Source organism: Colias philodice, chromosome 30, assembly GCF_061535455.1.
Source record: "Colias philodice isolate Cphi_HAF_F1 chromosome 30, ilColPhil1 Martin Lab GWU primary, whole genome shotgun sequence".
Classification (NCBI taxonomy): Eukaryota; Metazoa; Arthropoda; class Insecta; order Lepidoptera; family Pieridae; genus Colias; species Colias philodice.
Window position 1 is genome coordinate 368,403 of NC_143115.1, and position 12,324 is coordinate 380,726.

Below are 12,324 nucleotides of genomic sequence, written 5' to 3' on the forward strand. Positions count from 1 at the left end.
TATATGTATGTTTCGAAACTGGGAAGTTACTTATATATGACGTCATTTTTAAGTTATAGTATCATAAAATTTGTTTGGTCATTTTCGTAAATAAATTTTCAAAGCGTAAACAAATCCCTACTTATTTATCCATACTAATATTATAAATGTGAAAGTAACTCAGTCTGTCTGTCTGTTACTCAATCACGCCTAAACTACTGAACCAATTTGCATGGGTATGGAGATATTTTGATACCCGAGAAAGGACATAGGCTACCTTTTATTGCGAAATATGTACCACGGGCGAAGCCGGGGTTGACCGCTAGTAATAAATATATGTATAAACAAATATGATAATGCAAATGTTTGGTTACACGCTATTTCTATACTGCTTAACAGATTTGGGTGGATTTTAATAGATAGATAGATAATTTTTACATTACTGTATGGTGTGTAAGTTACATTTATGTTATGTAATAAAATTATTAAAACAAAGGTTTCCTTTTATTTTTGTTTGTTAAATACGTGCTTTTCATAATTATTTTATTCTTTAATATAAAAATGCAAACCTTCATTAAAATACAATAATTAGGTATCCTTTAATTGTTTATATTATAATCATTTTAGAGAAGTTAGCTATTTGTTAAAAATTAAAATCCTTGTCACACTCCATAAGGTCGAATTTTAATAATAATTAATGATTCTGTAACTACCTAACTAAAATATTTATATGCTACAGTCAAAACCCTTAAAACCAGTCAAAAATCTTATTGACCGGTAAAATTAGTCAATAAGATTATTGACTAATAGGTAAAATATAAGGGTGTGGGTTAGGTTAGATTCGTGTTTTTTTAACTACACAAAAATAAGAGCCCCGCGAAGCTGATTTTCACATTTCAAAAAACTAACCTCTAAAAAATGGTGTCGAAAAAAAATAAAAAATATACTTTGAAATGCGTTAAAAATCAAAATATTAACTCTACAGAACCCTAAAAAAACAATAAAGATACAAAACCGGTCAAATTAGAACATTAAATCTCAATCGTAAGCTGAACTTGACTCGATTGACCTGTTATGGTAATTATACATTGACCATTAGGAGAATGACCATTTATTTCTTACTAGATTTCCGCCCGCGGCTTCGTCCGCATTTTCTAAGAAAAACCCGCATAGTTCCCGTTCCCGTGGGATTTCCTGGATAAATACTATCCTATGTGTTAATCCAAGTTACCCTCTATATGTGTGCTAAATTTCATTGTAATCGGTTCAGTAGTATTTGCGTGAAAGAGTTACAAACAAACACACATCCTCACAAACTTTCGCATTTATAATATTAGTAGGATTAAAAATTTGCTTAATACATTGTACCTCATATGTGACATCCTACCAAATGTATTAGAGGTCATTTAAAAGTTAAATTCAGTTTTAGTTATGTCTAGAAACTAATTATAAGCCCATATATGTTTGATTATGTTCCCACTGCAGGGACACGGGCCTCCTATGAGGGTACAGGCCATAATCCACCACGCTGGCACAGAATCCATTACTAATATTATAAATGCGAAAGTAACTCTGTCTATCTGTCTGTTACTCAATCACGCCTTAACTACTGAACCAATTTGCATGAAATTTGGTATAGAGATATTTTGATACCCGAGAAAGGACATAGGCTACTTTTTACCCCGGAACCTAGGATAGGTTTTATCCCCGAAATCCCACGGGAACGGGACCTATGCGGGTTTTTATTTGACTGCGCGGGCAAAGCCGCGGGCGGAAAGCTAGTACATAATACATATATCTAGTAGCTAAAAGCTAACGCTGGCCCTATGTTTGGAAAAGGTGAATATTATTTTATATTTTTATGAATGTAGTTTCTGAACACAGCTTTGTTAAGCTAAAAAAATATTTTTCCCTCGTATCTTGCCCTCAAAAGGCATGGAAAAATACATCTTCACTACATAGCAATGAGAATGGTATAAAACAAAGCTGTCAGTCTCTAGGTCTGCTTAATTTTGAAAATTACGCAACGGTTTTTGAAGTGAAACTTCTTTATAGGGGTTGGAAAAAAATTTAGTGTAACATTTTTTCGTTACGCGTGACATTTTTCAGTCGCGGCATCTTTTTGTTATCCCTACCACGCGTGATTCGACGTACTTACCTATTTCTGTAAAGTTGCATATTGTAAATTATTTTTTGAAAAATAAGGTCATAAAGAAGTTTCACTTCTTACGTGTGTACACGCACTCATTTTTTTACAGGTAGAGTGATTCTCGAGGTAGGTATATAATAATTTATTAGGTTATAGTCAAAGCGGGCGAAGCTGGGACGGAAAGCTAGTTAGGAGTACTATAGAGTTCCTAAAGCTCTGTGTTGATATTACGTCTTATGTCGGTCAGTCATTTTCATTTTATTTTTTCAAATATCTGTTATATATGCATTATAAATTGTTTTTTTTTTGTTGCATTATAATTTTTGTTTTTTTTTTGTATATTATGTTTGTATTATTCTAGAATACATTGACTAATGAGTATAAAATTAAAAATATTCCACCAAATTTAACCTTGCAGACGTTGTTCCGTAAAAAATCAAACTTCCTGCTTATTTAAGATTTTATTTATTTACGTAAAATATATCGAAGTAGGAAATCGGTAAAAGCGACTTTATAATCATACTAGCTTTCCGCCCGCGGCTTAGCCCGCGTTTTCAAAGAAAAACCCGCATAGTTCCCGTTCCCGTGGGATTTCCGGGATAAAACCTAACCTATGTGTTAATCCAAGTTACATTCTATATGTGTGCTAAATTTCATTGTAATCGGTTCAGTAGTAATTACGTGAAAGAGTAACAAACATCCATACATCCATACATCCATACAAACTTTCGCCTTTATAATAGTATTAAGACTAGCTTCCCGCCCGCGGCTTAGCCCGTGTTTTCAAAGAAAAACCCGCATAGTTCCCGTTCCCGTGGGATTTCCGGGATAAAACCTAACCTATGTGTTAATCCAAGTTACACTCTATATGTGTGCTAAATTTCATCGTAATCGGTTCAGTAGTATTTGCGTGAAAGAGTAACAAACACACACATACACATCCTCACAAACTTTCGCATTTATAATATTAGTAGGATATTTATTGAATACGATTACATTGTGAGTAGTCATTGGAAGTAATTAATATTTGTAATCAGAGAAATATGCAATTTTCTAGCTAACCTTGTGTTTACCTTGCTACTAAATTGTTATGGTCAAGAGCACTATTATATTTATTACTAGCGGTCCGCCCCGGCTTCGCCCGTGGTACATATGAAAAATAGATGTTGGCCGATTCTCAGACTTACCCGATATGCACAGAAAATTTCATGAGAATCGGTCCACCGGTTTCGGAGGAGTATGCAGACTAACATTGTGACACGAGAATTTTATATATAAGATAATGTTATGCAAAAATCTGTTACGCTTTCACGGCTACAGAGCACCTGTTTTGGTGAAATTTCTAATATAATATGTATTATAAATGCGAAAGTAACTCTGTCTGTCTGTCTGTTACTCAATCACGCCTAAACTATTGAACCAATTTGCATGAAATTTGGTATGGAGATATTTTGATACCCGAGAAAGGACATAGGCTACCTTTTATTGCGAAATATGTACCACGGGCGAAGCCGGGGCGGACCTCTAGTTTCTAATAATAGTTAAAGACTACTTAGAAAATTTTAAATAGACTAGGTATTATGAATGTCAAACGTTTCATGAAAATTTTGTTTATAGTATAATAATTTAATTTAATTTAATACCGAAACGTCTGAACCGATTTTGGTGTAACTTTCAAAAGCTCATGTTGGAGCCTAAAAAAGTTAAAAAAAAATACCTGCGTCAAATTACAAAAAATTTGATAGATTAGCATACAAATATTCTGGTTTGCGAATATGACGTCATTCACATATAATTGATTTATAATAAACAAGCTTGACCTTCAGAACAAAAAACTAACATTGCATTTAAAATATATCACAAGGAAACCGTTATTTAGTATAATAACAATTTAACTACGTATTGTGTATTACGTACAATAAGTAATATTTAAGTGAGGCCACGAAAACAGCGATTTTATAACTTAACTATATTTCCGCCCGCGGCTTCGCCCGCGTTTTCAAAGAAAAACCCGCATAGTTCCCGTTTTCGTGGGATTTCCGGGATTAAACCTATCCTATGTGTTAATCCAAGTAACCCTCTATATGTGTGCTAAATTTCATTGTAATCGGTTCAGTAGTATTTGTATGAAAGAGTAACAAACACACACATACACATCCATCCTCACAAGCTTTTGCATTTATAATATTAGTAAGATAAGACTATCTGTCTGTATAACTTAGGGGGATGAAAATTAGGTAGATGTTGTCCGATTCTTAGACCTACCCGATATGCACACAAAATTTCATGACAATTTGTACAGCTGTTTCGGAAGAGTATGCGCTAACTAACATTGTGACACGAAAATTTTATATATTATATAGAGAAGAGAAGATAATATATAACACTAGCTTTATTCCAAGGCTTCACTCGTATGTATGAAAATGGATGGAAAGTAATTAATGTGCTAATCTAGTACTATAATCTATATCTATACCAAAATTTCATAGTTCCGATCACCTGTTTCTTCGTGAAAAAATAACGAATATCATCCAAGTAGTGTAGTATTTTCGTGTGAAAAAAATATGTTAGTTTGTGTACACCTCAAAGAATGGAAAAAATCTGTAACGAAATAAATTCAGTAAATTCAAAGTCATAAAAATTGTTCAACGATTCTCACAAATAAATGTCATTTATTAATGTTATATTTAAATGGATGATTAACATCACGTGATACAATATAAAATGTAAATCATTTTCATTGTTGAAACACTACGCACGGTAAATAAATATTGAAACAGATTTGCATAATTAAATTAACGTTCATTCGTATTAATTAATTAATTAATATTTTAAGACGTCATAGTGCAATGTAAACATGTTATTTTAGTTACGTTAAAGTTTGAATACGAATGAAAACATATATTTTGTAGCAAATACTTGGACTGGCCGGTTGGCTTGGTTGGTAGTGGCCCTGCATTCCAAGCCACTGGTCGTGGGCTTGGTTCCCACCCGGGGCAAATATTTGTGTGATGAACATAGATGTTTGCTCTGTATCTGGTTAATTATCTATATAAGTATTTATTTAAAATTATATATGTATGTTTATCAGCCATCTGGTTTCCATAACACAAACGAAAGCTTAGTATGGGATCAGATCGTGCCGTGTGTGAAAATTGTCCTGAAATATTTATTTATTTAATAAATAAATTAATAATTGAAGATAAATTGGAGAATGATCACGGGTGGTATCGGTAAAATTGCCGGTGTGTCATGTGTTGGTAATATTTTTAATTCCTATTTTTATTTATATAATGATCATACATATCACTATAAAGTCTAAATTAAACCGGATAAATGGAAATAAAGTGAAAGTTTTGTTTTTAAACATAAATCCATCTCTCTTCGCTTCAATCGCTTCCGCTTGGCTCCACACAACTACGTGATGTACAAACGACGTGTGCGGTGGCCTCAATTTAATCAAGTTTAATGGTAAAGGAAAAATTCGCTCAATTTTGGTGCAGCGGTTGCTGATAAAGTGTTTCCGTTGGATTATCATTGGCGAAATCTATGCTAATAGAAAACATGTTTTAATAGAAAAATGTTTTTTTTTTTGTATGTTGGTATAATAAAATCTCAAAAAATCATACATAGGTAACCAATTTCGACAATTTTTTCATTATTAGGAAACTATTTAGGTAGTACATCTTTTTTGAATGACGTAGAATATATGTATTTTTATTTAACCCATAATAATTATTAAATAGTAATAAATTACATATAAGTTATCAAGAGATTTTAATATCGTCACGTTCGTTGTAAATATCACGATTCATAAAGATTCATAAGTATTTACAAAGAATATTCGAGGTTTCACCCGCATGGCTCCGCTCCTGTTGTGTTATGTAATGATATAATATAGCCTATAGCCTTCCTCGATAAATGGGCTATCTAACACCAAAATAATTTTGCAAATCGGACCTGACCTGGACCGGACTTCCTGAGATTAGCGCGTTCAATCGAACAAAAAGAAACCCTTCAGCTTTATAGTATTAGTATAGAAGTAGCATAGGATAGTAGGTATAACGAAATAATTTGATTTGTAAGTAAAATCCCAATAATTTAAATAGTTCAGGACCTTTCATTGTATTCAAAGACCAGTTGATTTAGACCTCTTTTGTTTATAACAGTATTTACGCCAGAGAGGTCAATTTATAATAGATGCTACTTCAAACTATGGTTAAAATAACTTACTTAACATGAATTATAAACAATTCATACATTTTTTTGTTTTAGAGTGGATCACTACATAGAATAAATGAAAGTCGCTATCGCTGTCTGTCCATGTGAGTGCTTAAATATTGAAAACTACGCAACGGATTTTGATGCGGTTTTTTTAATAAATAGAGTGATTCTCGGGGAAGGTTTCAGTATACGTAGGTATATAATTTATTATGTTTTAAACAAAGCAAGCGAAGCCGCGGGCGTAAAGCTAGTAATCATTAATATAATAAATCCAAAATTGTATCTATAGACGAATCAGCACACAGGAATCCTTTCATGCATTTCATAATTTTTTAAGAGTAAAATTATGTACCTACGTGTGTCATAAGGTAGACGGTAGGTAACCTTATAATTATTAACTATCGGTCCACCCCGGCATCTCCCGTGGTACATGTTAACGTTTTCTCTCTATATAAACCATCTTCGTACTTCAAGGAATATTGTAAAAAAAGAATTAAAAAATCGGTTCAGCCGTTCTCGTTATGCGCTTACCAACACATTTTGCGATTCATTTTTTATATTATAGAGTAAAAAAATCTAATTTGTGTTTTGTTTTCAGTGTTGATCAGTTTCAGTTTTTCAGAAACTCAAGTGGGATGTCAAACTATCTTTAGGCAAGTAAAATTATAACTATGTATATCTAAACTAGCTTACCACCCGCGGCTTCGCCCGCTTTGTCTAAAACCTAATAAAGAATTCTTGAGATAGCGCGTTCAAACAAACAACTCACAGCTTTATAATATTTTTATATAAATATGATTTACCACACAATTTATCTCAAAACAAGCGAAGCCACGAACTGTAGATAGTATTAAATAAAAAATAATATAAAAACTTACCAATGTCTACTTTTCACAGACGTCTTACAACCTACACTACACGGGTGTGAAATAACACTGGTGTGAAGAACATAGCATTGAAAATGAACTAAATGAATTCATTCATTTACATTTCTTTTACATTTATAATAAATCCTGAATTTATTAGGGATTGAATAATACGATAGTTGTGACGATTGTGTTGACGGGAAATAAACATGTTTTGATTGTTTTTTCTATCCTATCCTATCCTACTAATATTATAAATGCGAAAGTTTGTGAGGATATGTCACATATCCTCATCATCAAATTAATGACATCCCGGTTATGCTCATATTTTAAACCATAGGTATACCTCTTCCTTATACATAAAATATTAAATAAATTACTTATAATAATTATGTACAAATAACTTGGTATTTCCCCATTGAATAAACACTTGTACTTCTTACATTAATGTTAAGCGATTTTAAGAGCCCTTAGCTCTTAAGTTTTATCAAGTCTTATTTAAGTATAATAAATACAAATAAATAAAATAAACGTAACAAAACAAACAATTGATAGAGTCAATATTTCTATATTGTTATTTAAATAGTTGAAAACTTATTTATATACATTTTAACCGACTTCTGGAAAAATGAGTTCTTAATTGGTTTTTTCTATAATATTTACTTATTAGGTATACACCTTTTTCCGACTTCTAAAAAAATTATTCTTAATTTGTTAAGTTTTTGTGATTATCTATAGATTATTTTTAATCATAGCCTAGATATTTATCATCATGGGGGGTAAGGTGCAGATGCATTATGCATACATCTATTTCTAAGGTTTCACTGATCGATTTTCTTTAGGGACAAGTAGGTGATCAGCCTTCTGTCCTACCAGACCGAGCCATTTTTTTTTTCGTCTCCACCGGGAATCGAACCCAGGACTCCTCGGTTTTACGCTCACGCGTCAACCACTGTACCAAGGAGGCAGTCTATATTCCGTGACTACCCATGAAATAAATGTTGATTTTAATTTGACTGTCACAGATAATACAATACTTATACCTACTTGGGCTGTGTAAGTGTGTAATTTTTAACACGCTTATAATTTGTATGTATATTACCGACTCCTTTAGAGTTTAGACTCGATTTTGACTATAAACGGACAGATTTAATTCAAACTTTGTACACTTATCAAGGATCGGTGACAATACAATAATTTCATTAGTTTTAGCGTGTTTTTAGTTTTAATTCATTAATTTTCAGTTTAGTATTTCTCCGAGCCCTTCACCTTTTTTAATAGTGATGTAGATGATTATATAGAATGGTAAATCTTACTTTTTATTTAATTTGAATTTTATTGCTTACCTTTTTGTTATATTTGAACATTATTTAAAATTTATATGCTTTGATAATAGCTATTTAAGAATTTCTTGCCCGCTCTTCTCTGGGGAAGCTGCTTTCCGAACCTATGATACATAAACATTAGGTAATCTACATCTATACTAATATTATAAAGCTGAATAATTTGTTTGTTTGAACGCGCTAATATCAGGAACTACTGGTCCGATTTGAAAAATTCTTTCGGTGTTAGATAGCCCATTTATCGAGGAAGGTTATAGGCTGTTTTATATCATTACGCTAAGACCAACAGGAGCGGAGCAATGCTGGTAAAACCACGGGGCACAGCTAGTAAGTAATATGACGACCCAAAAGGTCTAAAAGAAGTCCAGTTGGCTGTTGGATAATAATATGTATTTGATTTTAATTTATAACGACGTCATAACTCGACATATGTTAAGCAAAAAAAAAAAATTTAACATCAAATGTTTATTTTTCAATACATTTTTTATTGATTACGGTTCAGTAGTTCGTTGTTTTAAATAAAAATTGGTTGTCTGTAAAGTCGGTTTACTGACGATAGTTGAACGTGACAACGTCCGATTGTGCTTCTTTGTCGCTCGTTCCGTGCTCTCGCTTGCACTTCAAGCCTTACTTGGAACGCCTCAGAGCGAGGTAACGCCGAATGAGTCATGTTTTTTCGTGCGTGCAACCGGCTATATCAAATTTTAAGACGTTGTCACGTCAAAAATGTTTTCTCCCTTTGCTTTAAACAAACAATATGTATTTTATTAAATAACTAGCTTCCGCCCACGACTTTGTACGTGCATCCCCGTTCCCGCAAGAATTTCGGGAAATCCTTTCTTAGCGGATGCCTACGTCCTAACATCTACCTGCATGCCAAATTTCAGCCCTATACGTCCAGTGGTTTGGGCTGTGCGTTGATAGATCACTATATCTGTGACTATATCAGTCACCTTTGAGTTTTATATTATAGACTATCTTTCCGACCACGGCTTCGCCCGCGTTTTTAAAGAAAAACTCGCATAGTTCCCGTTCCCGTGGGGTATCCGGGATAAAGCGTATGACCTATCCTATGTGTAAATCCAAGAAACCCTCTATATGTGTGCTAAATTTCATTGTTATCGGTTCAGTAGTATTTGCGTGAAAGAGTAAAAAACATACACTCACACATCCATCCTCACAAACTTTCGCATTTATAATATTAGTAGGATAGGATAGGATAGGATTTCAATATTAAATGCATATATCCAACATAGGTACCAACCACAAAAGGAATCACGGGACTTTACAATTCTCTTATTTTCTATGCAATGAAATTTCAAATATATTCACTGATACATATTAATGATAACGGCCTTTACCCTCATTCATTATTTAACCATAATAATTAACCGACTTGTAAATAAAATGTACGTGGTAAAAAATCCTACTAATATTAAAAATGGAAAAGTTAGTGAGTATGTATTGACGTTTGTAACTCATTCACGCAAATACTAATGAACCGATTACAATGAAATTTTGTGTGTAGGTAGCTAGGTAAGTAGGTAAGACCCCGAATAAGTCATAGGCTACTTTTTATCCCAGAAATCCTTCAGGAACGGGAATTATGCGAGTTTTTCTTTGGAAATGCGGGCGAAGCCGCAGGCGGAAAGCTAGTACTGTTATATTCTTAAAAATGTTACTATTATTTAAATCAATTACTTACTAGCTTTCCGCGCGCGGCATCGCCTGCTTTGTAGTTTTAATTGAACCTTCTAGTAGAAGGAAAATTTCGGCAAATTATAGTAGAGCCATTTTAATAGGCAACATTTGACAGTTCAACAAAATTCAACAATGTAACCTAGTAACGACGACATAGAATAACATGATATTTCGTTTTGTTAGAACTGCACATTTGCTTAACTTTTTTCAATTACGATTACATATTTATAATAATAATGACCGATACAAGTAATTTTAGGATTTGATTTTACTGATAAACCATTCTTAACATAATAAACAATTTCTGATTTAAAGAACTGACGTCGCTACAATTTTGTGTCAATAAACCTTTTTTCTTTTTAAATACCAGAGACGTTACTCTAAAAATCGAAATCTGACATCTAGAATCGAATGCATTGATTACTTGGGAATAAAAATCATCATAAATTATTGACATGTGCATGACATGTGTTTCAAGTTCGATTGACAAATGTTTCAAGTCCGTATCGATTAATTCACTTTAATCGATGTTTTTAAGCAGGTTACCACCCTATGACTCGGAGCAATTATCAAGCCTGGAGAAGTAACAATTAATTGAACAATTAAGCACTAGTTTGGCCTTTTTGGCTTATGGCAAAATGTCATGCGAAAAAAGAGGACAGATGTATGTCAGTTCGACAGTTTGAAATGACAGTAGCCATTTCAATTTGTTTTAGTGACCAGTCTGGTCACTAACGCATGGTGATTTTAATTATTGTTTTTGAAGTGAAAAACGTGTTTTCTAGTTTCTTATGTTATTTTCTGAAAAGATAATTTACTAAAGATTACATGGCTTGTGTTGTTCACGGCTTTAAAAGCCGAAGTACTGGGAATTCGGATGAAGATTGGAATTTGTCTTTTCACAGGTTAGTGTTTTGATCAATTTTTTTGTTAATTGTATTATAAATAAGTTAATTTACGTTATTTTCATAATCATCTATGTTTTATCTAACCGTAATCATTGAAATGAAATCATAATCAGCTTAGTTTTTAGAAAAAATGCAAAATATAACTTCCATAGTGTTGTGCAATTATCGATACTTGAGTAGGTACGAAGTACTTCATTGATAATGACTGCTTTAGGTTAGGAGAAAAAAAAATGTATTTAAGTATGGATTTTATTGTTATTTGCAGGTTTCTGGCTTAAGAAAAATTAAAAGATGTTTGGGCTAAAGCTATAGCACAGGGAAAATTGGAAGCCTTCAAAACATTCTCGACCTTGTTCAAATCATTTCGAATCAGACGGGAAGAAAAGTAAAGTGCTTTGCAGAGATGCTGTGCCACAAGTTTAAGGTGGCATCTATTTTAAATAATAAATATTGTAATTTGTTAATTAAGTATCGAAATAATTTTTTTTTTAATTTTATTTGTTTTATTTGAAGCAATTTATTTTAAACTTTTACCAATTTATTCCTGTGGGAATGAGTTATTTTCCCGCGGTAAATTGTAGCCTATATGTTATTCTGATATTTAATCTATAATATGTATAATTGTAAAGTTCCATAAAAACTCATTCAGTAGTTTTTTCGTGAAAGAATAATGTCTGTCCATTCTTATATATTTTTGCTTTTATAATATTAGTAGGATACGATTATTGATTTGTAAAAAGATCAACCAGGTGGAAGTCAGATTCGCGCACGAAGGGTTCCGTATAATTCTATGAATGAATCTATGAAAACAGGAAAAAAAACGTACCTTTTTACGAAACCATAAAAAACAACCTAAACCGAAATACCTAATAATATTTTTTTTATAAATACCACTACCATACATTGCAAGGCAGTCAATACGCATCGTAAATGAATAATTCCAAATTAAACGAATCTTAAAATTTGGAATTACCTATCCATAATTCAAAATTAAAAGAATCTTAAATTATCTTCAAGCAATTTTATAACTTATTTTTTTTTATTTATCGATATTTTAGTATTCGATAAAGTGGCAAGCACTACCTTTTTAGAACAAAAAGTGGCTACATGTGGATTTGAATGCCAAGCCGATAACAGTGTGTTGTCTCTTTCTA

At 32.4% G+C, this 12,324-nt stretch overlaps 1 protein-coding gene across 1 annotated transcript in view; it reads right to left on the reverse strand.

Annotated features, from left to right (window-relative positions):
* LOC149475325 (fatty acyl-CoA reductase wat-like) overlaps window positions 1-7,338 on the reverse strand; it is a 33,717-nt gene extending 26,379 nt beyond the window's left edge. Inside the window, exon 1 of the mRNA XM_089713387.1 lies at window positions 7,231-7,338. The gene's annotated coding sequence lies outside the window, so the exon portion shown is untranslated. The remainder of the gene's footprint in view (window positions 1-7,230) is intronic.
* Between the last annotated feature and the right edge of the window lie 4,986 nt (window positions 7,339-12,324).